This window comes from Bubalus bubalis, chromosome 1 (assembly GCF_019923935.1).
Source record: "Bubalus bubalis isolate 160015118507 breed Murrah chromosome 1, NDDB_SH_1, whole genome shotgun sequence".
NCBI classification, from domain to species: domain Eukaryota; kingdom Metazoa; phylum Chordata; class Mammalia; order Artiodactyla; family Bovidae; genus Bubalus; species Bubalus bubalis.
In genome coordinates, this window is record NC_059157.1 from 124,733,632 (window position 1) to 124,761,253 (window position 27,622).

The 27,622-nt window shown below is 44.7% G+C and overlaps 1 long non-coding RNA gene across 1 annotated transcript; it reads left to right on the plus strand.

Annotated features, from left to right (window-relative positions):
* Nucleotides 1-252: 252 nt before the first annotated feature.
* LOC102393222 lies at nucleotides 253-22,004 on the plus strand. Its single transcript, XR_328488.3, has 3 exons — nucleotides 253-1,117; nucleotides 10,260-10,372; nucleotides 21,777-22,004. It is a non-coding gene; the product is annotated as an uncharacterized LOC102393222 (long non-coding RNA).
* Nucleotides 22,005-27,622: the final 5,618 nt, after the last annotated feature.

Consider the following 27,622-nt stretch of genomic DNA (forward strand, 5'->3'; position numbering starts at 1 on the left):
ACAACCACCATCCAAAGATGGGATGCCTTTGTCCTATTCATGTTGGATACGTTTATTCCATAAACATGTGTCCAAGACAATATATAGTGTTGATTCATGTTTTCTTTACATGAATGATGTAATAATACTGACTTATTCTGCAAATTGCTTTTTTCATTCAATATTATTTTAAATATATTGATATTGGTACATAGTTTATTCAATTTAACTTCTACATTGCTTTTCTTTTTCTTAAATGTGTTACAATTTATTAAGCCCATTTTCTTAATAATGGGCTTTAAAATTTCTATTCCTTCACTTCATATTGTCAGACTTCAAGAATTTTAGCTAATCTGATGGATGTGAGATGGCATCTCTTAATTTTTAAATCTGCATTTCTTTATTAGTGAAGTTAAGCATTTTACCATATGCCGAGAATCATTTCTCCTTCCACACTTTGCATGTTCATACAGTCTGCCAATGTATCTCGATTGCTTTTAATTCTTCTTATGGATGTATAGGATTTCTCTGCTATATTCAGGGTATTAATTCTTTGTCAGTTATATATGTTGAATGTGCATCTGTGACTTGCTTTTATTTTTTATTTATTTATTTTTTTTGCTGCCCGGTTCTCAGTTGTTGCAAGCCACTGGCTGCCTGCTTCTGGACACACTTAATTTTTCAGATCATGGCAACGACATGGTGAAAACAGCTTGGAGGTGAATTTTGAAAAGCCTGTGTGAATAAATGTTCCTTGACTCTAAATATCTGTCGTAGGCTCAGGAATGTGTTCTTACAAAAGAATCTGTGAAGGACCTGTTTTGCTTACTCAAGGATCTCATTTGCTAATATAATTCTGTGGTGAAAGCAAAAGAACCAGGTGTAAGTGGAAAAAAAACCTTAGTCACTAAGGCTTGTTTGGGCTGCTCAGTGATGAACACCGGGGTGACAGGTTCTCCTGCCATGGTGAATCCTGGCAAGATTCGCCTGGCTGTCCGGACATTGTGCAGCCCCAGCATATGTGAGAGGACACCTGAAAGAAGTTTCGTCCTCAGGGGTCTCTCCTCTCCATCTACACACCTTGGAGAGCCTTCACCAGGGTGTGATGGTGGCAAGTCTGGGACGCATTCATCAGAAGGTAGGAGAAAGCAGTGTCTTGAAAGTGCCTTTAGCTTTCCAGTGGGGAGAGTCACTTTCAAGCTTTGTTTATCTCTCCGTGCCTCAGCTAACCCCAGGAGAAAACCTTAGCTCAGGACAGGAAGCTCAGAGCACCCAAAAGGATGACTACAGAACTCAGGACTATTTATGTCTGCCTCTCACATGTCGCTCCCTCTCTGCCCCAGGAGGCCAGGCTGCACAGGTGTTCTAAGGGCACCTGATACCCCATCACTCCCTAGGAAACCAGTGGGCATGGAGGAAGCTGAGCTCTGGGATCAATTACACTGGTGAAGCTACAAAGGCTAGGGATGAGCCAGGAGTGTCGTGGCTTAGGAACGACTTGCTGAAAAAAGACTCGATGTTCCCAGGTGGAATCCAGTGGCCCCAGGGGGAAGTGACCCAGCATGTCTGGCCCATCGGCCCTGGTGCTTGGCCCGAGGAGCCAGGACACGCCTGCCGTTCCGGCTGACTCACTCAAGTGGCAAATTCTTTTCTCCTGTACAGTCCTCTCATCTTCAAAGGGAATTTATTAAGCCCCACAATGCCATCAGCACTGGGCCAGGTGTCGTACTGGCCCATTAGGTGGACACAGGCCTCTGCCCCCGGGAGTGTGCCGAATGAGGTGGAGTATAGCAGCTGAGACTGTTGACATTGTCCGAGATTATCCTGAAGCAGCTGGTACAAACCCTCCTGCTCTTTGCAACAGTGTGTATGAAACTCTCAGTGCGTGCTGTGTTCTCTCTTCATCCCCTTGCCTTAGCTCTCTCTGTTCCTTTTGCCTGGAATGCTTTTCCACTCTGTGTGCTTAGTACCTTCAAATGCCAACTCCTAGGCAGAGTCTTGGGCTGTAAAGAATCTGTCTGCAATGCAGGAGACCGGGGTTCAATCGCTGGGTTGGGAAGATCCCCTGGAGAAGGAAACGGCAAGCCACTCCAATATTCTTGCCTGGGAAATCCCATGGACAGAGGAGCCTGGTGGGCCACAGTCCATGGGGTCTCAAAGAGTTGAATACAACTGAGCACAGCGTACACACACAGGTGGAGTCTTCCCTGACAACCCCGGGTGGAGCTGACCTCTCTGAAGTCTGCATCCACATGGCATTTTGTGTCCTTGATAATATGGCGCATACCACTTATGCCAGAAACTTCTGCTTACTTGTTTATCTTCCTTTGTGGAGTCTGGCTTTCTTGAAGGTGGCTTTTCTGGCTTTTTCCTCTATATTTCCCCACCAAGAATTCAGTCGATTCTCAGTAAACACATGCTGCATTAAGTACAGCGAGGGTACAGCGTGTGCTTTCATCTGATTCTACCTTGTGGCATGACTGTAAGCAGGTCACGTGTGTCTGAGTCTTAGTTTCCTGCTCTGTAAAATGGGAGCGGGGAGGATAAATAAGGTAGAGGGCCTCCAAGAAGTTTTCTGGCTCTATCATCTATAATTTGAACATTCTGGTCTAGAAGAAAACTGAGAGTTCATTATAATTCAGTAAAGACCAGGGTACTGTTCTAATTTACATGTATTAAAGGGCCCCATAGATACTTTCCACCTCTAGTCTGTCACCTTTACAAATTAGAATTGTGCAAATTCTCTGACTGAAGCTTCAAGAGGCTTGTGATTGATTACAGGAAGTATATACATTTTATCTTCCCTGGGGAATAAAACTGTTGAACTAAGAGATTCTTTGAAAGGAATTTCTGACTATATCTTCTGATGACTTTTGTCAGCCTGGGTGCCGGGAGGGGTCATTGCGTGGCTGTGCATGTCACCGCAGCATCTCTCTTCCCATGGATGTAGGCTGCATATGTCAGTTCCAGTAGCTTCTGACCCATGGACCAACACTTTTCCTACACCATCTCTGTCCCTTGAGTTAAAGGTTTGAAATTCCCTGCTTGAATAGTATTTAGTGGCTCTCATATTCATAAGATGCTGGGTACTCAGTCACTTCATTCGTGTCTAACTCTTTGCGATGCTATGGATTGTAGCCCACCAGGTTCCTCTAACCATGGGATTTTCCTGGGAAGAATACTGGAGTGGGTTGCCATTTCTTCCTTTAGGGGATCTTCCTGACCCAGGGATCAAACCTGTGTCTCCTGTGTCTCTTGTTCTGTAGGCAGATTCTTTACCACTGAGCCTCCATGGAAGTACTTATAAGGAGCTCAGATCAGATCAGATCAGTCACTCAGTCGTGTCCAACTCTTTGCAACCCCATGAATCGCAGCACGCCAGGCCTCCCTGTCCATCACCAACTCCTGGAGTTCACTCAGACTCACGTCCATCAAGTCAGTGATGCCATCCAGCCATCTCATCCTCTGTCATCCCCTTCTCCTCCTGCCCCTAATCCCTCCCAGCATCAGAGTCTTTTCCAATGAATCAACTCTTCACCTCATATGAGGTGGCCAAAGTACTGGAGTTTCAGCTTTAGCATCATTCCTTCCAAAGAAATCCCAGGGCTGATCTCCTTCAGAATGGATGGGTTGGATCTCCTTGCAGTCCAAGGGACTCACAAGAGTCTTCTCCAACACCACAGTTCAAAAGCATCAATTCTTCGGCACTCAGCCTTCTTCACAGTCCAACTCTCACATCCATACATGACCACAGGAAAAACCATAGCCTTGACTAGACGAACCTTTGTTGGCAAAGTAATGTCTCTGCTTTTGAACATGCTATCTAGGTTGGTCATAACTTTCCTTCCAAGGAGTAAGCGTCTTTTAATTTCATGGCTGCAGTCACCATCTATAGTGATTTTGGAGCCCAGAAAAATAAAGTCTGACACTGTTTTCACTGTTTCTCCATCTATTTCCCATGAAGTGATGGGACCGGATGCCATGATCTTCGTTTTCTGAATGTTGAGCTTTAAGCCAACTTTTTCACTCTCCGCTTTCACTTTCATCAAGAGGCTTTTGAGTTCCTCTTCACTTTCTGCCATAAGGGTGGTGTCATCTGCATATCTGAGGTTATTGATATTTCTCCCGGCAATCTTGATTCCAGTTTGTGTTTCTTCCGGTCCAGTGTTTCTCATGATGTACTCTGCATATAAGTTAAATAAACAGGGTGACAATATACAGCCTTGACGAACTCCTTTTCCTATTTGGAACCAGTCTGTTGTTCCACGTCCAGTTCTAACTGTTGCTGCCTGACCTGCATACAAATTTCTCAAGAGGCAGATCAGGTGGTCTGGTATTCCCATCTCTTTCAGATATAAGAAGTTAATAATACACAATTTTGATCTTATCCTGCCTATGAAGAGAGGCAGGACAAAGGTTATTATTGACCCATTTTTGAGATGGAGCTAAGACTCAGACAGATGAAGTGACTTCAGGAGCTGCATGATTAAGAACTTCTGAGTCTGGCCTAGGGAAAGCCATTTAGAATCCCACTGTTCTAAATTTCATGGACTGCTTTAAAGATTGTTTACATGGCTGTTTTCTTGACTGGTTGCCCTGAGGCTTATTATTTGGTGAAACCAGATGCAGGTGAATTCCAGTAGAAGGAAAGAAGGGATCCTAACCAACTTCTGATTTTGTGGCACCAAGAGGCTGTGTTCATTACTGAGAAGGGAAGTCAGATGAGCTAGGACTGTCCACTGGAGGTTTCTATTGTTAGCATCTTACTTTGCCAGTGAAGGAGTTGTCGCAACCTGAAGGAGGGCCTCCCTCTGAAAGCCCAAGAAGACTCAGATGTAGGGCAGGGCGAGGGGACATCTTAGGGGTGTGGGGTCTTAGTGTCCTCCCTTTATTTCTCAAATCGAGCTCAAGGGGGTATAACTTGCTAGTTGTATCTTTGAAATGGAGGTGATACATCCTTCCCAGCTTACATCAGGGGGTGATTGTGAGCGTCACATATTATATGGAGGTGACAGTGTTCTGGAAACTCAAAGTGCTAGATGAAAATCAGGCAGCCTCATTCCACTTCCATAACTACAAATGGTCTTACTGGAGGGATGGGCGCTCAGACCAGTGTTCTTTTCCTAAAAGTGGTTGCAAGATGCATTATGCAAGAGAATACATAACATAAAGTATGAATAACCACAGTTCTTGTCAGAACACTGGAGAGGATTAAGTTAGGTAATGATGTAAGGGCATTTTAAAATGGTAACAACTGCTATTGTTATGCCATTCTTGTTCCTCAAAGGTTAAAAGGTAGTTCTTAATAACCTGAATGGAATTTACCCAAACCCTCTGTGGTGCTATTTATGTTGTAGCCCTGCCTCATCCTGGGACTAGTTTTACTTGGCTGAGAAGTAACGAGATGGGCTGGGCTGGAACTCCTCTGCTCAGATTTTATTTTTCATATACCTTTTGGATGCTCTCAGAAAGAGCAATGGCTCTAGCTTTCTATAACGACCTATAGGCTTCTGGTCCCTTTAGCGCTAACTGATCCCTGAGGACTAATTCCTTTCAGAAGAGGGTTTGTTTGTTTGTTTGTTTCCTTTCTTTTACCTGGGGGAAAAATAGTTATTCTTATAAATTGTGAAGGAAAACTCCTTGGGAGCCTAAAAACCACTTGAAGTGAGTAGGGTGCAAACTTAGCTTAATAATATCAAAGGAAAGCATACATGCTTTTTATTTCCTAAGAGAGGTAGAGGCACCTGATGATATGGGACATGCACTGAAGATATTAAATTGTAAATAAAAAATTAAAGCCATAAAAATAGCAAGAAGACAAATATGTTAATTATAAGGCTTTCTCAGTACATTACTGCAATTGAACGTTAACCATATCTCTGAGCTTCCTGGCAGGCCAGGCAAAAAGTAAACAAGATGACTTACATTATATTCTTTTTCTGATTGAAGGGAGTGTCTTGATTGTTTGAATTTTTTTCTGGTACTAACGTTGAAACCACATTTCATACCAAGTAATCCTCAAAGGTAATGAATCTCTTTAGCAAGAGTTTTACATCTAATGCAGGAAAGTTCTTCTTATATCTCCCTCTTGTTCCCCCTTTTGAGTTCAGAGACTCATATTAACTAGTGCCTCAATTTCTTCCCCTAGATATTCCAAAGTCACCTCAAAGTGAACATATACCAAACTGAACTTCTTTCTGAAATTAGTTCATTCTCCTGGGTTCATTAATTCAGTTAAAGCAGCACATACACAAGCTGTCCTTGCCATAGAAATCTAAGGATTGGAGCTTCAGCTTAAGCATCTTATGGCCTAATTCTTACATCCATACATGACTACTGGAAAAACCATAGCTTTAACTATATGGACCTTTGTCTGCAAAGTGATGTCTCTGCTCCTTAACATGCTGTCTAGGTCTGTCATAGCTTTCCTTCCAAGGAGCAAGCGTCTTTTAATTTCATGGCTCTTTCACTCCTATCATTTGTTTAGATGACTCTAACCCTAACCTCCAGCCTGCACCCAGTCCATCCTAGAGACTCTCTCTCTTGATTTTGTTTAAATCCACCCTCTGGATTTGTTTAAATCCATCACCATTAGTTTAGGTCTCACCTGGGCTACTGCAACGGCTTTTTAATTTGCTTTCTTATGATTTCAACCTGTTTTGAACACTGCTTCTCTAGAAATGGATCTATACAAGTACAAACTGAATCCTTCTGCAAGTTTTCCAAAGGCTATGCATGGCCTTCACCGTGAGATCTATACTCCATGCTTGGCAGGTGAGAGTTTCCAGCCTCATCTGCTGGTGCACCTCTTACAAATTCTCTATCACAGTCTACTTGTTCCCTTAGCATACATCATGCTCCTGACTCTGTGCTTTGCACCACCTATTCCTTCTGCCTAGAGATCCCTCCTATTTTGCAAACCTGGCATCCTCCATTCTGGAAAGCACTTCTCATCCCCTCTCAACCCCCACCATAGTTAGGTGCTCGCTGCTCTGGAGACCCCAGGACCTAGCATATCTCAGTTGTACTTAACACATGGTGCTGTAACCACTGGCTTTCTTTCTGAATCCTCTAAGAATATTAACTCTTTTTGGAGCAACAGTGGTGGAGTTTGTTTTCTTGGGCTCCAAAATCGCTACAGATGGTGATGGGAACCATGAAATTAAAATACGCTCACTCCTTGGAAGGAAAGCTATGACAAACCTAGACAATGTATTAAAAAGCAGAGACATCACTTTGTTGGGGCTTCCCTGATAGCTCAGTTGGTAAAGAATCCTCCTGCAGTGCCGGAGAGCTCTGTTCAATTCCTGGGTTGGGAAGATCCACTGGAAGAGGGATAGGCTACCCACTCCAGTATTCTTGGGCTTCCATTGTGGCTCAGCTGGTAAAGAATCTGCCTGCAATGTAGGAAACCTGGGTTTGATCCCTGGGTTGGGAAGATCCCCTGGAGAAGGGAAAGACTACCCACTCCAGAATTCTGGCCTGGAGAATTCCATGAACTATATAGTCCATGGGGTTGCTAAGAGTCAGATGCGACTGAGTGCCTTTCACTTTCAGTTTGCTGGCAAAGGTCCATATAGTTAAAGCTATGGTTTTTCCAGTAGTCATGTACAGATGTAAAAATTAGACCATAAGATGCTTAAGTTGAAGCTCCAATCCTTTGGCTACCTGATGCGAAGCGCTGAATCATTGAAAAAGACCCTGATGCTGGGAAAGATTGAAGGCAAGAGATGGGCAAAAGATTGAAGGCAATAGAGGATGAGACGGTTGGATGGCATCACCGACTCAAAGGACATGAGTCTGAGCAAACTCCAGGAGACAGTGAAGGACAGAGCCTGGTGTGCTGCTGTCCATGGGATCGAAAAGAGTCTACATGACTTAGCAACAAAAGACAGAAATGGAATCTCATTCATCCTCAGTCTCCAGCTCTATATGTGTGTCTGACATAATCGGAGCCTGATAAGTATTTGTTGACCAAATAAATGGGTGGAAGAAAAGATAGAACACTGTTTGACATGCCCCAGTGAGGTCAAGTTTAGGATGTGTTCACTAGTAGTACAGGGATCCACAGAACTTTTTCTTTAAGATATCTAGAGGAGTAGGTGGAGAGACAGTGCTTTAGGGAAACCTCCCTTGAAGGCATCTTTCTGTGCCAGCCTTTGGTAGCAGCTGGAGGCTGACAATGAATGGTCTTGTTTGCAGAGACCTCGGTGACTGATATCCTGTGTGCCAACCAGACAAATCTATACGTCTTGATCATCCTATATGTGGGTGGATGGGTACTATTAATACTATTCTATTAAGAGAAGAAAGAAGCCTGGCCAGGTCATGGATTATGATGGTGTCTTCCTGGGTTTCCCTCAAGAACTATTATTTTCCATCTATGCCCTGGCACAGCATGGATTTAGCCCTTTCCTTGCTCCACTCCATTGAGTTTTGCATCATGTACCATTTTTGTCATATGCATCTGTATTAACAGGGGCACTTGTATAAAATGCAGATTTCCCCAGGCCCCCTCATCCCCTCAGAGATGGTCTCCAAGTTGGCTGGGGAAATTTATCAAGCAAGCTCCACTGCCTAGCTCCTCACTGACACTGTCCCAGCTCTAGACTGACAGAGCCTGGGCTCAATCTTGTTTTTAACCTCTACGGGTCATTTGGTGCAAAGGTCTGTGGGCACAAGTAATTTCCAATGTCCCTGGGCCCAGCACAGCAGAGCTTAACCACCCCACAGTCCTGGGGGCTGCTCTCTTAATGTCACACCAATCCCGCCTGGGAGGAGCTCTACTCCAGGGAAGGGATTTGAGCTCCTGTGCAGGGCTTTTCCAGTGTGGTGTTGGTTGATAATTCTTACGAATAGCCATGACCAGTAATCCATTTTTGGAAGTTAATCATAATCACTCAAAGCCCAGTAGGATTTTGCTGTTCTCAAAACACTCACATTGGTGTGATTGCCTTTGATCTCATGGTAGCCCTATGAGGCAAGCAAACCAGGGCTGTTCCCATTTTACAGATGTAGAAACTGAGACTCAGAGAAGGCAGGTGACTTATAAAAGTTCACACAGATGGGATTGCTAACACTTGGTCTCAAGTTTCCTGACTCCATCTTGATGCTGTGTCCCATTTTACCTTGCTTACTGATCTATTATCAGATTTGCAAGTTGAAGAAGAGGAACATTACTTAGGATGATAGAACGGTATTTTAGGGCTCATCAATGTCCATAAAGAAATCCACAATTGAGATTTGCTATAAAAATGCTAAGTACAAATTTAAATAAAAATGTTCATCTTTGAATTACTGGAGGAACAGACACTGTGACTAGATATTAAAACTTGAACCTTGTGTATTAAGAAGTGTTCCGAAGTCCATTATACCAACCTCAGCATTGAGCAAAGTTTCTGTAGAATGATGGAACTGGCTTGCATTCAGTAAGGAGTGCCAGTTGTGGGCATCTTTTCCTCACTCCATGGTTTAGTAATATCACATTGGTAGCTTGAAATCAGCATGGCGCTAGAATTTACCCCATGGAAATCAGCAAATGCTACAATTCCGGGCTTTGTCATCCCAGAGAACCAGTTGTTAAACATTTACCATCACACCACTGTTTCCAGCTAACAGTGACTGGCACACACTAAGAATTTGAAAATTCTTCTCTGTCATCTGTGTGGGACAATCTTCAGTTTTCCATTCTAACCACAAGTAGTACCCCATTCATGGACTATGCCATTCCTTAAACAGGAGATTCTTTTCAGCTGAGCTTGCAAAACCAAGGTGTATGGGCTTCTACCAATAGTCCTTCATATTTGTATAGTTTGCTGATTGTTTGCATACCCCTCATTACCTCAGAGCTTTCTGCGGTCTGTGGGGCAGATGCCTTCTCCTTTCAGTAGAAAGGAAGGTCCTGAAGATCCCACAAAGGATGTGACCACTCGCAATGTCACAGGCCTAATGAGTGCAGACAGGGGCTTGAATCCTTCTTGTTCTGTGCTCCTTCCCCTGGTACCAGGTGCCCTCCTTCACCCAGGACACTTGCAATACCTGTAGCTCAGGCTGCAGTCTTGGTCATGGAGAAGGGATGCCTAGATGCAGTCTGGGGTGTAACATGTCTCTAAGCCTTTGGCAGAAAAGGACAAACAGGCTAGCTTGGGAGTTTCTGCAAATAACAGCTTGCCCCACTTTACTGGTCTCATGCAAGGGCAGAAGTCTACTTTCACTCCCCCTTAGCCTTGATCCTCTCTTTGATTCCTTTAAAAACTATTCTGGAGACTTTGTGTCTTTAGGTCCTGCTCTCAGCAGAAATTTGGAGCCTCCTGAGTGACCAGCATTAATGCCCCACTTCCCCTCTTGCACAACTCCCAGCTTCTCGACTGCCCAGTGATGGAATTATTGATTGGTAAGCATTTCACAACACATTTTCAAAACATGCTGAAGGTCAAGAATTAATGACTCACGGGCAGTCACATTTCTGTCTGCCATGGCCCTTCTACGTTGTATTAGTGAGGTTGGTGAATATAAGACCAGGGAGAAACAGAGATAAAAGTCAACTCTGTCCAACTCTGGCCAGCAGGACTATTTAGTGGCTGAAAAAAAAAAAAAATACTTGGTCTTCTCTTTAGTGCATGTTCTGTGGAATCACTTGATTTTTAATACCAGGTATCTTGAAGAATATAAGATGAAATTGAAGGATTTCAGGACTGATTTTGCCACCAACTTATCCCAGTAGGTCAGAGTACCAGGGAAGTACTCAGCTGAAGAAAAAGGCCAGGGTGATATATGGAGGAGGGGGGTGTGGTGGGGGTAGGTGGGACTATACTTCTCTCTCAGTCTGTGATTGTACAGAGGTCCTTTAGACCTTTAGAGAGATAACCCCGGATCCAGTCTTGTAGATAATTGTTCATCTCTTTGAAAAAGTGAATGTTGTTAGTTGCTCAGTTGTGTCTGACTCTTTTGTGACCCTATGGACTGCTGTGTGTGTGCTAAGTCGCTTCAGTCATGTCCTATTCTTTGCAACCCCATGGACTGTAGCCCGCCAGGCTGCTCTGTCCGTGGGATTCTCCAGGCAAAAATACTGGAGTGGGTTACCATGCCCTCCTCCAGGAGAGCTTCCTGACCTGTGTCTCACATGGAACCTATGTCTCATGTCTCCTGCACTGGCAGGCGGGTTCTTTACCACCGGCGCAACCTGGGAAGCCCATGGACTATTGTCCACAGCCTTTTTTTCAGGTAAAAATACTGGAGCGGGTAGTCTTTCCCTTCTCCAGGGGATCTTCCCGACCCAGGGCTCAAATCCTGGTCTCTTGTATTGCAGGCAGATTCTTTACCAGCTGAACCACCAGGGAAGCCCATTCACCTCTTTGTTTGAGGCCAATAAGAACTCCTCTTGGGATACTGTGGAAGAGCACCTAGCACCGAGAGTTCCAGACCAACTGGTTCACTCTCAACTTGGCCACCTGTGATTTGCGTACACTAACAAGTTGCTAAACCTGTTAGAGCTTTAGTTTCCTCACCTGTGAAATGAAGACAATGACAAAGGCCTCCTTTCAGAGGGTTGTTTCAAAGATCAAGTGATAAAGTGTATGCAAACTTTTTGGGTACAAACTCTAATGCATAAAAGACCTACAGTCTGATTCTCCATGGGCTGGTTTAAAGGTTTGGGGGCAAAGAATAGCAAGGGGATATTTTTTTCTTCTTGATATGAAAATTTTTTCTCACCTTTTCCCCCCTAAAGTAATCTAATTTGCAGAATTAGAATTTCTGAATGCCTTTTCAGGAACAATTATGGAACTGAAAATTTCTTCATCATTCTCCTGTAGGTGTTCATACTCTAAATACCTGGAAGGTCCTTTAATATCATCACAGAAGTGTTTTGTAGTTGAAGTAATTAGTGGTGTTCGCACTCCAGTACTCTTGCCTGGAAAATCCCACAGACGGAGGAGCCTGGTGGCCTGCAGTCCATGGGGTCGCTAAGAGTCGGACACGACTGAGCGACTACACTTTCACTTTTCACTTTCATGCATTGGAGAAGGAAATGGCAACCCACTCCAGTGTTCTTGCCTGGAGAATCCCAGGGAGGGGGGAGCCTGGTGGGCTGCCATCTCTGGGGTCTCACAGAGTCAGACACGACTGAAGTGGCTTAGCAGCAGCAGCAGCAGTACCTCCTTTACTTACCAGCATAGCCCCTCCCCACCCATACACCCACATAGTCCCCCTCCCTCTCCAAGCTCATGTGGGCAGCATCGCTCCCCTCACCCCTGACTAGAGGAACAAACCAGTAAAAAAAGGAAGTAAATTCACTTATGTAAAGTACATTCTGGGTGAGGAAAAGCAAGCATGTCTTTGTCTTCTCTTCAGGACATATCAGGACTTATAGAGAACTTGGCAGTCTCCCGATCTCACCTCTTCATTGTAAAAAAGAGCCACAAGGCTCAGAACTGAGAAATGACATTACCAGGGTCACATGGCTAGCTTGGGGCAGCATCAGGATTCAAGTCCCCATCCTCTGACTTCTCCCACTCCTCTCTCTATTACACCAGATGTGGAGAGGACACAGAGAACATAAAAGTAGAAAGAAAAGAATACATTCTGGTTGGATATCTTGGGCTTCTGGTTTTCAAGGACAGTTTTATGATCAGTGGCAATGATGCCTCAAAAGCTATGGTGATTAGCTTGAATGAACTTCTGTAATAAACTCTTATCACAGCACATGATGCGTCAAACACCTGCTAGATCTGAGTGCTGGCACCAAAGTTGATTTCACGGTCAAAGAAAAGAGGGGGAAAAGAAACTTGGCTGAACAAAGCTGGCAGACTTTTCACTAGAAAATTCACAGGTGATTTCTGTAGGAACAGGAACACATTTCCAAAGGCTTTTAAAATGTCTTTAAATGTGAGAGGGTGAATTTACCAATTAATGAGGTGAAGGCCACTGAGGACCATTTGGTGCCTAAGGCTCTTCCAGACTGGTCCCTTCTACCTGCCTTGGTCAGAGTCCTAGCAGCCTCAGGATGGGCAGGTTCAGAGGTTTGCCCTGAGGTTACTGATTTCCATCTAGGCTCCCACACAAACACATTCCAAAGCACTCGGGCTTCTCCATGAAATCTCTTCTCATTACCAGATGAAGTCAGAGGGGCAGGGGCCATCTGTCTCTCAAACAGAGTCTACCCATACAAAGTGGATTCTTTAGCCTGCTACGGAGGTCAACCTACATCAACAGAACAGGCAGTGGTCAAACACATGGTCACTTCCCTTTGGCTACCTACAAATATTTGAGCTGCAAGGTCTGTTCATTTGTTTACTCTTCTAATAGCTATTATTGGGAGAGCATAGGGTAAGAATCCCCATGGGATGTGCGGCTTGCTGGACCTCAGTTTCCTCACTTGTAGGGTGCTACTCATTGTCTGCCTTGTGGACCTTGCTAGTTGCTTCAGGAATCATTTGAATGACACATGGAAGTGCTATTTCAACCCTAAAGGCTGCTGTGAGAGTAAAGGATTGTTGCTACTATTCTGTGTCCAACAATGCGCTAGGCACCAGGGTGATTACAAGAGAAACATAAGAGATGATCCCTACACTCCAGGAACCTATAACCCTATATTAGGAAACAAGACAATTCATTTGGGTATCCAAATGAAATATGCGAAACACCTCAAGGCTTTATTAACTGCTTAAATGATGGGTAAAGACTCTAAGATTTGTAGGAGCTCAGAGAAGCTGAGATCATCAGCCAGGCTGGAGATGTTGGGAATGATTCCTGGAGGAGGTAAGGCTTGAGTTGGGTGATGAAGTAGACAAAGAAGACAGAAAATCTCTACATCAGGGTGTGGCATAATGGAGTCAAATAGTGGAAGACTTTCTTGGTAGATCAATCCACTTGGCGTTAGAGTTACCATCAAGCTTGAGTTATGGATTTAAGGATTTGAGAGAGTTATTGGAAAGGGAAAGTCAGGACAGTTTTTAGGTCAATAATAAGCCATGATAATGATTTAGGAGGACTCACATATGAAAGATGGACTTGTGGGGAGATACAGGAGAGAAAGGGGATGGTGGGGGAGTCCAGACTCAGGATGCTGTGGTTTGGACCAGACCAACGGAAACGGTAAGAGCAGGAATTACATGTAAGTGAAAGAGTTCTGCTTGTAACGGGAGAACAAAGTCACCTTATTAATCTTTCCTCCTTTGTTCGTGTCTCAACTTTGGGATTTGAGTTAAATTGGGCAAGGAGAAGCAAGAAATAGGGAGCATTTCTATGTGAACACTGGAAGATTCCAGAAAACCGAAATTGGTCTCACAGTGTCTATTTCTCTCTGCATAAAAAAAGGATTTGAAGTTACTGGCTGATCCAAAGAAACATAGATTTAGGAGATGGGCAAAATCATAAAGTTCACCTGTTCACACCTGTGGCCAATTTCAGAACTTCTGCTCCAATATCTCCAGGAAATATGCATCCATTCTCTTCTTAAACTTCTCTAGTGAAGAGCATCACTAGTGCTTGAGGAAGACCTGTAGTTGGTTGTATCTGTGCTTCACAATTTTTAAACCTTGAACTTTTGTGAATTTCCATAATTGATTCTCTTATTTGTCCCCAGAGGCATCCAGAACTTTTTACATTCCTTTCACATCTTCTTCATTCAGTCATTTAATTGCAGAAGCAGGGCCTACCTTCTAAGTTTTCCTTGTCACTAACACTTATAAATTACCTTTTAAATTAAATAATTGAAGTGCCACAAAATCTCATTACTTCTATTTTTGGTTATCACTTGACCCCAAGAAAAGAGACTTTGACTCTGGACTTTACAGAAAAAAAAATAAATAAAAAAAGAAAGAGAAAATTAGGATCCTTCTTATCCTTCTTTCTTTACTTCGACTGGGGTGTTTTATCTGCCTTGTACAAAAGTCAGGTCCCACAAAATAGGTGTTTTCATCTCTTTCCTTTTTCACCTGAGCGGCTGGATATCTTTCCAGGGATTTAGTATCAGAAATCAAATCCAAGAAGTTTAACTCAATTCAGGAGTCCTGCCAAGCAGAGGGTGAAGTCAGGTCAATTAGAGGGGGCAGCAAACAGGAAGCTTTTAAAAAGCTGCTGCTGTATATTTCTTTACCATCTGAGCCACCAGGGCTGTATATTTGGAGCAGAAAACAGCTTTAGTCAGTAGCAGTTTTTAATTAATAAGACATAAAACAAAATAAATCATTACCATCACCATTGCCACCATCATCATCAACAGCAACCAGGCAAACCCTCAAATGTCTTCACTGACACAGAAGGAAGATTTGTATAAACACACTACTGTTCTCTTATGGCCTTTACTGTCGTCTAAGCAAGTTATATTGACATGGTCTCTTGTAGGCTATGTTGCAGAAAAACTTCAGTATTTGCTTGAAAAGTTTAGGGTATAAAGGATCATCTTAACAGAAGATAGAAAATGCTCCATCAGATCAAACCCAACAAGTAAACAAACAGAAGCAGGTCAGTTCTCTTTCTGGCACTGAGCAGGACCATATGCTTCCAGAGATGATAATTTAAAAATAGCCTGTCACACAGCTCACATTGTCACCCTGGGACATGGTGGGGGTGGGAAGTATTGCCTCACACTTAATGATAGCGACACTTCACATTTGTCCCAACCTGTTTTCAAAGCAACTCGGACTACTTTCCAGTTATTCATTTTTCTTAAAAAAAAAAAAAAAAGGGTCGAATCCTTCTGGAGTCCCTAGAAGTTGAGTAGGAGCTGGTACAAGTCTTCCCACTTTACAGAGAAGATGACTGAGGTATTGAAAGATAAAGTCACTAAGTCAGGATTACAGGGTGACTCAGGGATTAGTCTTGTGCTGTTCGAAGCACGCTGGGCTGACAACCGCAGCAACACCCTGGGCTGTGAGAGCCACGAGTTCATAGGATGTTGCACAAAAAAGAGAGACAGTTGCTTCCCATTGCTTCTGTTTTGAAATGTACTTGCCTTTCATTGTTAGCATTTCATCAGTTTCCAATTTTAAGGCAAGTGGCTTACTAGCCATGGTGACCTATATTTGCAGACCGATGTACAGAGGCATGACTATAATCACACATCTCTGCACTTTCTGGCACCTGAGATGATTTTATACTCATCATTTCATCAGGTCTGTGTAATGATCTGTAACTTAGGTAGGGCCAGAGGTTTAAGGGAACAAAGGCTCAGGGTGTGAGGGAACTTTTTCACCTTGTGAGTGCAATAGACACCGATGGAAATCCAAGTCTTTTCTCTGCATGTGTGGGATGTTTTCCTGCCCCATGCCTTCATCTAGGTCTAAGCCTAGTGGTGAGACTTGGCTGCAGACTGTGAGTTACTAGGAAAAACATCCCCTTCTGTGCTCAGGTTTGACTCTTCCCTCCATCTCCTAGTTTGATACCCAACACTCAGTTTCTAATTGGTTGCATAACCTTGAAGGGGGGATTCTAGATGTGGCAAAAAACCAAAGGAAGCCAGTAATGAACTCCCTTTTCTGGGGGAAGGAAATTTCTCGACATACTGAGAGGTCCAGGCAGATGGTCTGGATACATGTGGAGTTCACTGATGTGTTTATTGAGTAGCCTTAACCCCTATTCCAACTGTAACTCCCTCTGCTCTGTATCATGACCGCTCTCTTTCCAACACCCTAAATTCCCTTGCTGCTTTCCCCTTCATTGGGCAAAACCCCCATCCTGGTGAAATGTGATTATCTTCTCAGTCCTCCTTTGCTTGCAACTAAGCAACAGAATGCTGTTAAGAACACTGCGGATCATGTGGTCACTTTAAATTTATGACCACAACCCTCAGTGGATCCTGCCAGCGTGCCCTCTAACACTTCTAGCAAATTTACTTTATCAGGCTCTGGATTGATTTTTTCATACCTTTATCTCCCTCTGAAATCTCCACTGGGCTACACCCTCTCTGGACCTCAGGATGACAACATTCCTGCTTTGCTATCAGAGGAAATCACTATATCTTTCCACTACCAACTGCTTAACTCAGCTGCATCTGGACCCACATACACTGCCTCCTTCTTATTAAGAGGAGGGAGCGTCACAGCCTCTTAAGTTCACTTCTTCCATGTGTCCTCTGGATGTTACCTCCTTTCGTGTACTTCTTTCCTGAACATTATTTTCTCTTATTTTGCTACATCCATTCTATTAGCAAACAAATATGTTTTCATAACAACAATTAAAAAACTGCAACTTTCCCTTGACCCTACATAACCCATAGCTGCCATCCCGTTTCTCTGACGCCCTCACAAAAAAACTTGAAAAGGGTAAAATCTGTATTTCCTATCTCCTCTGATCAGCTCCCATTCTTTCCTCAACAATGCTCCAAATTTCTTCTGACCCTATACTTAACAGCCCTTATCAAGGTCACCGATGGGATGCACCCAAAGCCAAAATATATTCAAGTAACTGGATTATTCGATAGAATGCAGCATGGTTGATCCTTCTGATTTTGAACGTTTTCTTCTCTAGCTTTCTGGGATTCCACACTCATCTCATTTGCCCTTACCTTTTTGTCTCCTTGTCTGGCTCTTTCTCCTCTGTATCAAATTTTGGGGTGCTCAGAGGTTCTTGTTTCAATTCTGTCTCTACTCATCCTAGATAAGCTCCATGAGTCCCAAAGCCTTAATATACTATCTATATGCAGATGACTTCAAGTTTCTCTCTCCACCTGACTACTCCCTTGAGTTCCAGACTTGATAACTCTAATTGTATATCTAATAGGTATTTCACACAAACCATGACCCAAACCAAACAATTGATTTATCCCTCTCTCCTCCTCCTATTCCTCCTTCTCAAGTCTTCCCTGTCATGGGAAGTGGTTTGAGCCTTCTAGCTGCTATTTGTTCAGGGTAAATCCTTGAATCATTCTAGTAATTTTCCTGACTTCTCTCAAACCCCATGTTTAATCCATTAGCAAGTTACACTGACCTTTACGTCTAAAATAGGTGTCAATTCAGACTATTTTTCATTATCTCCACAGCAACAATCTTATTCCAACTACCATCATATTCTTTCCCTAGACTCTTGTGCCCCTAGTAATTTTCTGTGCAGTCACAAGAATGATGTTTCGAGAATCACAAATTATGTCACCTCTCTGCCAACTCCTCTTACTATGACCTGTAAAACCATACAGGTCCAGCCCCTGACTTCTGTCTTATTGTTCAGTTGCCAGTTTGTGTCAAACTCTCTGTGACCCCATGAGCTGCAGGCTTCCCTGTCCTTCACTATTTCCCTGAGTTTGTTCAAACTCATGTCCAGTTGAGTCAGTGATGCTATCCAGCTGTCTCATTCTCTGTTGCTCCCTTCTCCTTTTGCCCTCAATCTTTCCTAGCATCAGGGTGTTTTCCAATGAGTTGGCTCTTTGCATCAGGTGGCCAAAGTATTGGAGCTTCAGCTTTGGCCTTGGTCCTTCCAGTGAATATTCAGGGTTGGTTTTCTTTAGGATTGACGGGTTTGATCTCATTGTTGTCCAAGGGACTCCCAACAGTCTTATCCAGCACCAGAGTTCGAAAGCATTAATTCTTCAGCTCTCAGCCTTCTTTATGGTCCAACTTTCACATCTGTACATGACTACTGGAAGAACCATAGCTTTGACTGTATGGACCTTTGTCAACAAAATTACATTTAGCATCATCTCCTTTCAATCTCAGCCTTATCCACAATGTTCACTGGGTTTTTTCTCCCTCAGACTTGCCAACCTTCCCAACCTGAGGACCTTTGCACTTGCTTTCCCCTTCTGCTAGATGCTCTTCTTGCCCACTTTCAATGACTGCTTCAGCTTATCATTCAGGCCTCAGCACAAATCTTGTCATTCCCTGGGAGCCAATTCACCTGAGCCGTGTTGCTAAGGTGGTCCCCTCCAGGACCAAGAAAATAAGTTTCCTCCCCACTTCCCCACCCCTAAACAAGTGTTTTCATTTATGTTGAATCTGGGTGAATTACACCCTCAACTATTATAAGTGAGTCAGTATAAAAATTAACATTGAAATTTGTGCCTACTCTGTCCCTTGTGGTTTAAAGAACATGATTTAAGCATGTCAGTGATCTTTCTATGAAGGCCCATCAGACGAATTCTTTTAGGCCTAAGGGCTAAAAAGTCTGTTTCTCCTGAGGAACTGGTAATGGGACACTGACTTGGCTTTTTTTTTTTTTTTTTTTTTTTTGGCTTTGCTAACACAAAGCTCAGATCCACAATCTTGGCTGAATTATTACAAATGTGTAGAATTATAGGACCTGGTTACCTGTGTAGACAGCAGCATTCAATAGAACTTTCTACAATCATGGAAATATTCCACATCTGCAATGTCTAATAAGTAGCCATCAGCTACATGGAGTCATTGGGCACTTGAAAGGTGGCTAGTGGCCCTGGGAGGCTAGATACTTTTTTATTATATTTAGTTTTAATTAATTCAAATTTAAATAGACATACATGCCATTGGCGGAGAAGGCAATGACAACCCACTCCAGTACTCTTGCCCGGAAAATCCCATGGATGGAGGAGCCTGGTAGGCTGCAGTCCATGGGGTCGCTAGGAGTTGGACATGACTGAGCGACTTCACTTTCACTTTTCACTTTCATGCATTGGAGAAGGAAATGGCAACCCACTCCAGTGTTCTTGCCTGGAGAATCCCAGGGACGGGGGAGCCTGCTGGGCTGCCGTCTCTGGGGTTGCACAGAGTCGGACATGACTGAAGCGACTTAGCAGCAGCAGCAGCAGCAGGAGCAGCATGTGCCATTGGACTTCCCTGGCGACTCAGACAGTAAAGAATCTGCCTGAAGCTCGGGAGACCCGAGTTCAATCCCTGGGTCAGGAAGATTCCCTGGAGAAGGGAATGGCAACCCACTCCAATATTCTTGCCTGGAGAATCCCATGGACAGAAGAACCTGGCAGACTACTGTCCATGGGGTCACAAAGAGTTGGACACAACTGAGCGACTAACACTTTCACTTTACATGTGCCATTGGACCACATGGGCCTGGGTATTCTATGGTTTATTTCCAAGACATTAGAATTTATTTTAATGCACACTTTATTATTGGTTATTATATTTCATTAATATTTCATTAGTCATTTGTGGCTGGTTAAAACACACACACACACACACTTTTAAATGAGTAATTGAAGATCACGTGGAGAGAGGAGCCTGGCAGGCTACAGTTGATGGCGTTGCAAAGAGTTGGACACGATTGAACAAGCGTGCTTTAGTATGTTTTTAGCCTTAGGCGACATGGTCAGCAAATGCAGACAATGAGTCTAAAATTCTCCCTCTTTTTGCACAGCTCTGTGGAAAGGCTCTAGCAGTAAGTCTGGGCTCCAGATTCTAACCTTTGTTTTGGAGTTGAACAGGACCTGCGACTCCAAATGAGCCAGCTATTCAGTATGTTCAGGTGTAAAATGGGGTTCCTAGAATGATGGCTTGGTGCTTTTGGCATTTGAGATGCCAGATGTGTAGCCCCTGCGCCTATTCTCACACTCTCTGGAACCTGGAAGCTGGCCCCTGGCTACCTACTTGGAATATAAGGCAGATGGCAGGAGGTGATTTCATTCCTGCCTGTATCTGAGGCAGAGTCACTGATAAACCAGCTTAAAACAAATATGAATCGTCCCATCTTCCAAACATCTTTAGGGAAGGAGAACCCACCCCAAGTACTTTGGTATTTGGATGGTTTTCAATACAGGATGAGCTACCATTTTTTTAATTATATGAAAACATAGAACTGATGTCAGAAGACTTGTGTTTCAATCCCATCTCAGCTACTAACTAGCTATGCAACTTTGATTAAGTCAGTTTCCTTTTCTCTCATATGGGAGGATTGAACAAAATGACATTTAATTTCCTGTCTTACACTAGCCATAACTATAATAGTTAACATTGATTGAGAGCTTAGAATGTGCTGAGGTGCAATACCTTATTTAGTCCTACAGTGGTGATAATACTATTTCCAGGACAGGAGAAACTGAACTTCAGTGTTTCCTGAGAGTTGGCAAATGGTGGATTCTCTATCTGAACCCCATGGTTTGTTTTCAGGATTCTCTTTCTTACCTATTCTACATTCTCCAGAATTTTGTGTTTTTTCATTGGCCTGAACACTGTTGTTTTTCTGGAGTTGTCTTAATCCTCTCAACCAAAGCTTCCCAATCTGGGCCCCTGTGGACCCAAATATTGTCTTTTTAGTCCTTGGAGTAATCAGAATCAGTGGGTTGGTTGCCAACATAACAAGTACACAATTATTCGTTTGCCTACTATGCTGTATAAGCATTAATACTATCACTTTCTAAGGATGCCATAATATGGAAAATGTTGGAAAGCACGTCGATTTACACATACATCATGACTCACTTGAAAGCTTTAGCTTGGACATTTCACAAGTCATCGCACATACGTTTTACAAGATTGTATCAGCAAGAGATGTTCTGTCCCACAAATTTAACCCCTTAGACGGGAGTATCACAGTCATTTCTGCATCTCCAACACGTCCATCTCAGAACTATCTCCGAAGCTGATCCTCAGACTAGAAGCTATCTTGCTCGGTGATAGGGTAGCATCCCCATGTTGGTTAGAATCCTAGAATTTAGAGCCAGAAGGAAGTTTAGAAAATTGAAGGCCAACCCAAAGAAGGTAGAAGAGTTTTTCAAGGTCAGTGTCAAAGTTGGAATGAACACTCTGGTCTCTCTCATGCCCAATTCAGAGCCCTTTCCCAATCTGAGCCCCATCTCTTAGACTGAGTAACAGAATTGGTTTTGTTGGGAGATGAGGCAGAGGAAACATAACTGAAATTTCATCTCTCCTCTGCAGATGCCAGGAGCAGTGGAGCACCACTGGCAGAAGAACCTGCCTCCCTGCTCCTTCAAAGGCCACAGACCCATGAGAACCATTCACTGTAGCCTGAGCCACATGCCTAGAGGCCACAGCAGTGCACAGGAAAGCGAGGGGAAGTGGAAACGTGCGAGCAGACGGCTCAAAGCAACGGGCTCACCACCGGAAAAAAAAAATAAAAATAAACACGCTCAGAAATAGTGTAACTGATATGCAAAGGAGATCAAAACAAGGGTTTTTAAAATATCTTGGCTGCTTTAGAGGTGGTGGGGGGTGGTAAATGAAGCGAGGTTACCAATGTGTGGTAGGGGAAGGGGGCGATGAGGGGATACTTCACTGCAGCCTGCTGGGCCATGGGAACCTGGAACCCCCAGGGGCACTTCAAATGAAAATGTGGGAGGTCTAAATCCCCATGGGGAGCTCCGAGGCAGGCATGGACTTGGGAGCAAGAACCGCAGAAACCCTCAGCCCCAGACGCCTCCCTTCCTGACCCCCTTACTGTCTCCTGAGATTCTGTCCCCTCACTGTGTGTCATGGCTGTTTTCTTGGAGCAGGGCACTGAGGCTCAGAGGAGCCAGCCATGGAGGCACTCGGAAGTCCACCCAACTTGGCTGAACTTCAAGATTCAAGTCCGCAGTTTGGAGTCATGTTTCATGATTAAGGGCTGAGCTGAGCAAACACATGGAAGACAAATTCCCCAATCTCTCAAAATGCAATTCCCTTTCCTTTCAGTGGGTCATGAGCAACTGCAGACACGCGCTGTCTTCAGAGGAATGGTTTATTTTGAAACTGGTTCCTGAAATGGGAAACCCAAAGGTTAATGATGGCCCTGCTGGCTGTTTATAGCCTCCCTCTGCCAATGTAACCATCCCTAATAATAGCTCAAGGATCATGGGACTTTTCCAGCATCAAAGGCCACTGGTCAACAGCATAGGTAAAAAAGGGAGCATTCGCTTCTCTGTTGATCCAAATGGCCTCATGGATTTTAAGAGAGGAAAGACACTGGGCAGGAGTGGGTGGCCCAAGCTTTGGAAATTAACCATCCCTCGGACACAACTGAGCGACTTCACTTTCACTTTTCACTTTCACGCATTGGAGAGGGAAATGGCAACCCACTCCAGTGTTCTTGCCTGGAGAATCCCAGGGACAGGGGAGCCTGGTGGGCTGCCGTCTCTGGGGTCGCACAGAGTCGGACACGACCGAAGCGACTTAGCAGCAGCAGCAGCAGCAGAATACAGATTTAGCATTTAAACTCACAAAGCACGTTCACATCTATTATGGAGAGATATGGGCTGCTGCTGCTGCTGCTAAGTCGCTTCAGTCGTGTCTGACTCTGTGCGACCCCAGAGACGGCAGCCCACCAGGCTCCCCTGTCCCTGGGATTCTCCAGGCAAGAACACTGGAGTGGGTTGCCATTTCTTTCTCCAATGCAGGAAAAGTGAAAAGTGAAAGTGAAGTCGCTCAGTCATGTCCAACTCTCAGCGACCCCATGGACTGCAGCCCACCAGGCTCCTCCACCCATGGACTGTCCAGGCAAGAGTACTGGAGTGGGTTGCCATTGCCTTCTCCGAGATATGGGCTAGGCAGGGTCAATCATTCACATTCTCCAGTTGAAAAAACTGAGGCTCCAAGCTGAATGGTATGGGCTTCTCTTGTAACTCAGACAGTAAAGAATCTGCCTGCAGTGCAGGAGACCAGGGTTCCATCTCTGGGTTGGGAAGATCCCCTGCAGAAGGGCATGGCAACCCACTCCAGTATTCTTGCCTGGAGAATGTCATGGACAAAGGAGCCTGGAAGGCTACAGACCATGGGGTCGCAAAGAGTCAGACATGACTGAGAGACCAGCATGTTCACTTTCACTTTTAAGGTACATGGTACCAGGACAGTGCTGTATGTTCATTACCAGGTCCTGAGGAGCCAGTGATGGAAATCAGGCTCTTCGATCTGGACTTGAACCATCCTGCTCTATCCTTTTTCTTCTTCCTCTTCCTTCTCTGAGAAAAGAGGTCCACTAAACACTTCAGTTATGGAATAGAAGATCTTTACTTTTGATCCAACATTTTCTCTGTGTTTCTTACTTGTTTGGTCATGAGAAGGCAAATACTACCACTACGTTTTCTTGAACCTAGCATTTAGTAGAGAACTACCAATAGACGTGTGTGACTGACTCTTTTTCGATATGCAAAGCCCAGGCCTGGGCTGAGGTGGGAGATGGCAGGTAAAGGCAAGCTTCAGTCCTCCCTGACACAGGTTTGCTCTGAGGCCAGGAGAGTGGGGTGGCTGATGAAGGCTGGGGAGTGTCACAAGGGAGAGTTCACTGTGGGCTGAGGCCACCCGAGGAGACTTCTAGCAGGAGGTAGCCCTGAAGGAAACAGCAATTTGAAGGCTAGATCTGGGGTGAAGTATGGGGAGGAAGTCTGAAGAAGGCACAGGACAAAGGTCCAAATGTTTAAAAAGTGCAGAAGATAGTATTGAAAATTCAATTAGACCCACCCAACAGAAGCAGTGGAAATAATGTCGAGGAAACACTCTGAAGTCACACTGTGGAGAGCTTTGAAAGATCAGCCAAATCACTGGAATTTTATCCTGGAGGCAGGAGGAATCTCTGAAGCTTTGTGAATGTGAGAGTAGTCAGAGAACAATGGTGATCTAGAAAACTCCTTTTAGCTGAATATGCAAGATGTATAATAAGGGAGTAGCTGGGAGAAGAGAGATCATAAGGAACACTGGACTTAGAATCAGGAGGCTGATGATGTTGCTGTCTATGTAAACTTGGACAGATCACGTCCAGATATATGCATAATTGCATGGGACTGTCTTCTCTCAAATGTGAAATACTGCCCCGATGTCAGGGAGGCCTTGGACATCATATACCATGAGGTTAAAATGCTTTGTTAAACTAGAAAACTGGGGGATAATGATCCAGGCTGGCAGGAGGCAGTAGAGACAAGAGTTGGTTGATGACCCTGGAGTTGGGAGGTTAGGGGGAGGTTGAGTGAGAGGCTCCATTTGGGGGGAACATCTTCCCTCTGGAGAGATATCTTTTCCTCCCTGGCATGTCCTGGGTCACCTGGCATAGACTGGGGGTCAGCAAAAGATGGGGATGTGTGGAGCTAGCAATCAAGAGCTGAAGATGAGAAGTCCCCCAGGTCCCTGGTAACTTCCTCAAGGGAAAGAAAGAAAACACACAGCTAGCTTTTCAATCTTAAGTTTGAAATAAAAACAAACATTTGGGTTACTGTTGTGCAGAGTTGCCGAGTAATCATGGAGGGCAAAGAAGAGCTGGTTTGCACAAGGTGGTTGCTCAATGGAAAGGTCTTGCCTGCAGAGGTGTCCGGGAAGATACAAGCAGAAGTCAGCATGGCTGTTTTCAGAGCTGCTTGTTGGAAGGCAGGCCTTGCCCTCGTAGAAGAGAGAGTTAACATGGACGAGTGGAATGAAAACTGCTGAATTGTGACTAGGTTAGGAGGGTTGGAGAACTTTCTAGGCTCTCAGCCAGCCCTGGGCTTCTAGTGGAAGCATTTCACAATCTCCTCCTTTCTCTGCGGGTTATGTCCTCGGATTGAACAGTCTTTGGGGGCTTTTCGGGTGAGTGGAAAGTGCCCTGGACTCAGGGCCAGAGCTCTGCATTCCATTCTTGGCTCCATCACTGCCCGGTGGGATGACCCTTCCTCCAGCGGCTAGAGTTAGACTAGGCGTCATGATCCCTGGGGTGCCCTCCAAGTCTAGACTCCAAGGGGGTGGGGGACAGTTAGCCTGTCTCTGCACACTGGGATTCAGAAGAAACAGCTACCGAGAGTGAACTGACCTACAGCCCAGAGCCGCTGAGCTCTGTGATCAGGTTTTAGCTCTGGCCATGACGTCAACACGGGGAATTTCAAATGAGCTCAGCTTGGGGCAGAGGTAACTGTGCTTGCCAGTCAAGGCTTGCAATTCCGATGAACCAGAAAGCTGGGACCCCTCCGCATTCACCCACAGTGAGCTGAGGAGCTCCTTGTAACTAGGAAAATTTTCCTAACCAATTCCATATACAAGGACAGCATCTTCCCTTCGAGCTTGGAAGAAGAGCATAAGACATAGGTCATTCCCCCCACCCCCACCCCCGCCACTAGCATTCTCCTTCCCCAAGTCTTAGAAAATAGGACCTCTTCCTGCTCTTTCTCCCCTTTCCCAAGCAGTGTCTCAGGGACAAATGCAGCAATTTCTCTCTCATACACGCTTCCCCAGTTCTTTCTGGTAACCAACAAAAACACTGGTCCAGGATTTGGGAAGTAGGATGTTGGGGCATGAGGGCAGAGTTCACCAAGCTGACCTGTTGGTCCCTTTGGTTGCCCAGGCTGTGCTGCATGTCCCTGCAGGCAGAGTCCCACGGTGAGTGGCTCTCTCTCGTTTCTAAAGAGGGACCCATTGCTCCCAAGCAGCTCGGGATCACCATTAACTTCCTCTGGCCTTGCATCTAGGGTCCAGAGGAACATTCAAATAACAGAAACTTTACTGAACACCTATGAAAGGCTAGAATCCATTTTTAGATGAAACCAAGAATTCAGAAGAAGATCAGTTTCTGCTTTCAATGAGGGAAACAGGATAATTGGAAAAATCTCTGTAAAACTATGTAGAACATAGGTACAGCCATCAGACAGGGACATTTCAAAAGAAAAAGAACTAGTACTCAGTTAGGAAATCATAGAAGGCTGTGTGGCAGAAATGACTTAAGATAGACCAATCATTAACATCATTATGACCATGGCTATGATTATAGTTAACTTTTATTCTATTCTTCCTGTGTTCTAGGCGCTGTGCTAAGTATTATCTTAGTTCCTCTTCACGAAAGCCCTTCGCTCTTAGCATCACTTTGTAAATGAAGAACATGAGGTTCAGAGAGGTTAAGTAACTTTCCCAAGGCCACCGTGCAGGTAAATGATTGGAGCCCATGGTTTCCACAGAGGTATAGTGATAAGGTCTTCCTAGTGGAGGATAAAGAATGACTGCTTGGGGTGGAAAAGCAGAGCATAATTTGATGGGGAGCTGTGGGAGTTAAGATCAGTGGGACTTGAGGGTCAGTGAGGAGCGAGTCTACTTTGTTCTAGCAGCTGCCGGGAGGCCGGGGGTGTTTCAGCAGGACATGGTTTAAAGAGAAGCTGGCTGCAATTTAGCAGGGAGGAAATGGCAACCCACTCCAGTGTTCTTGCCTGGAGAATCCCAGGGACGGCGGGGCCTGGTGGGCTGCCGTCTATGGGGTCGCACAGAGTCGGACACGACTGAAGCGACTTAGCAGCAGCAGCAGGGGAGCCAGCAGTAGGACTGGAGAAGAGGGGGCTGAGCTGAGAGAAGAGAGTGATGAGGGATTGAGTTAGGGTGGTGGAGATCAGAGAAGGGGGTGAGGGGTGAGGAGAGGAGCAACCTGAGTCTGATCTCCTCTCCACACATCCCCCTGCTCTCAGCATCAATGGCACAGCACCCAGAGAAGGATATGGGGACAGCTTACTCTGCGGAGGATCCACAGGAGTTTGGGGCGCCTTCCTGTCACTCAAGGCTTACGTCAGGCACCAGTGAGGTGGCTGGTCCTCTTTCCTCATCTTCAGTGAGCCATGCCTCCCCTGAATTATAACCTTTTGTACAAGTTCAAGGGCTTCCCCTGTGGCTCAGCAGTAAAAGAATCCATTTGCAATGCAGGAGATGCGGGTTGGATCCCTGGGTCAGGAAGATCTCCTGGATGAGGGCATGGCAACCCACTCCAGTATTCTTGCCTTAAAAATCCCATGGACAGAGGAGCCTGGAGGGCTACAGTCCATGGGGTCACAAAGAATCAGACACGGCTGAAGTGA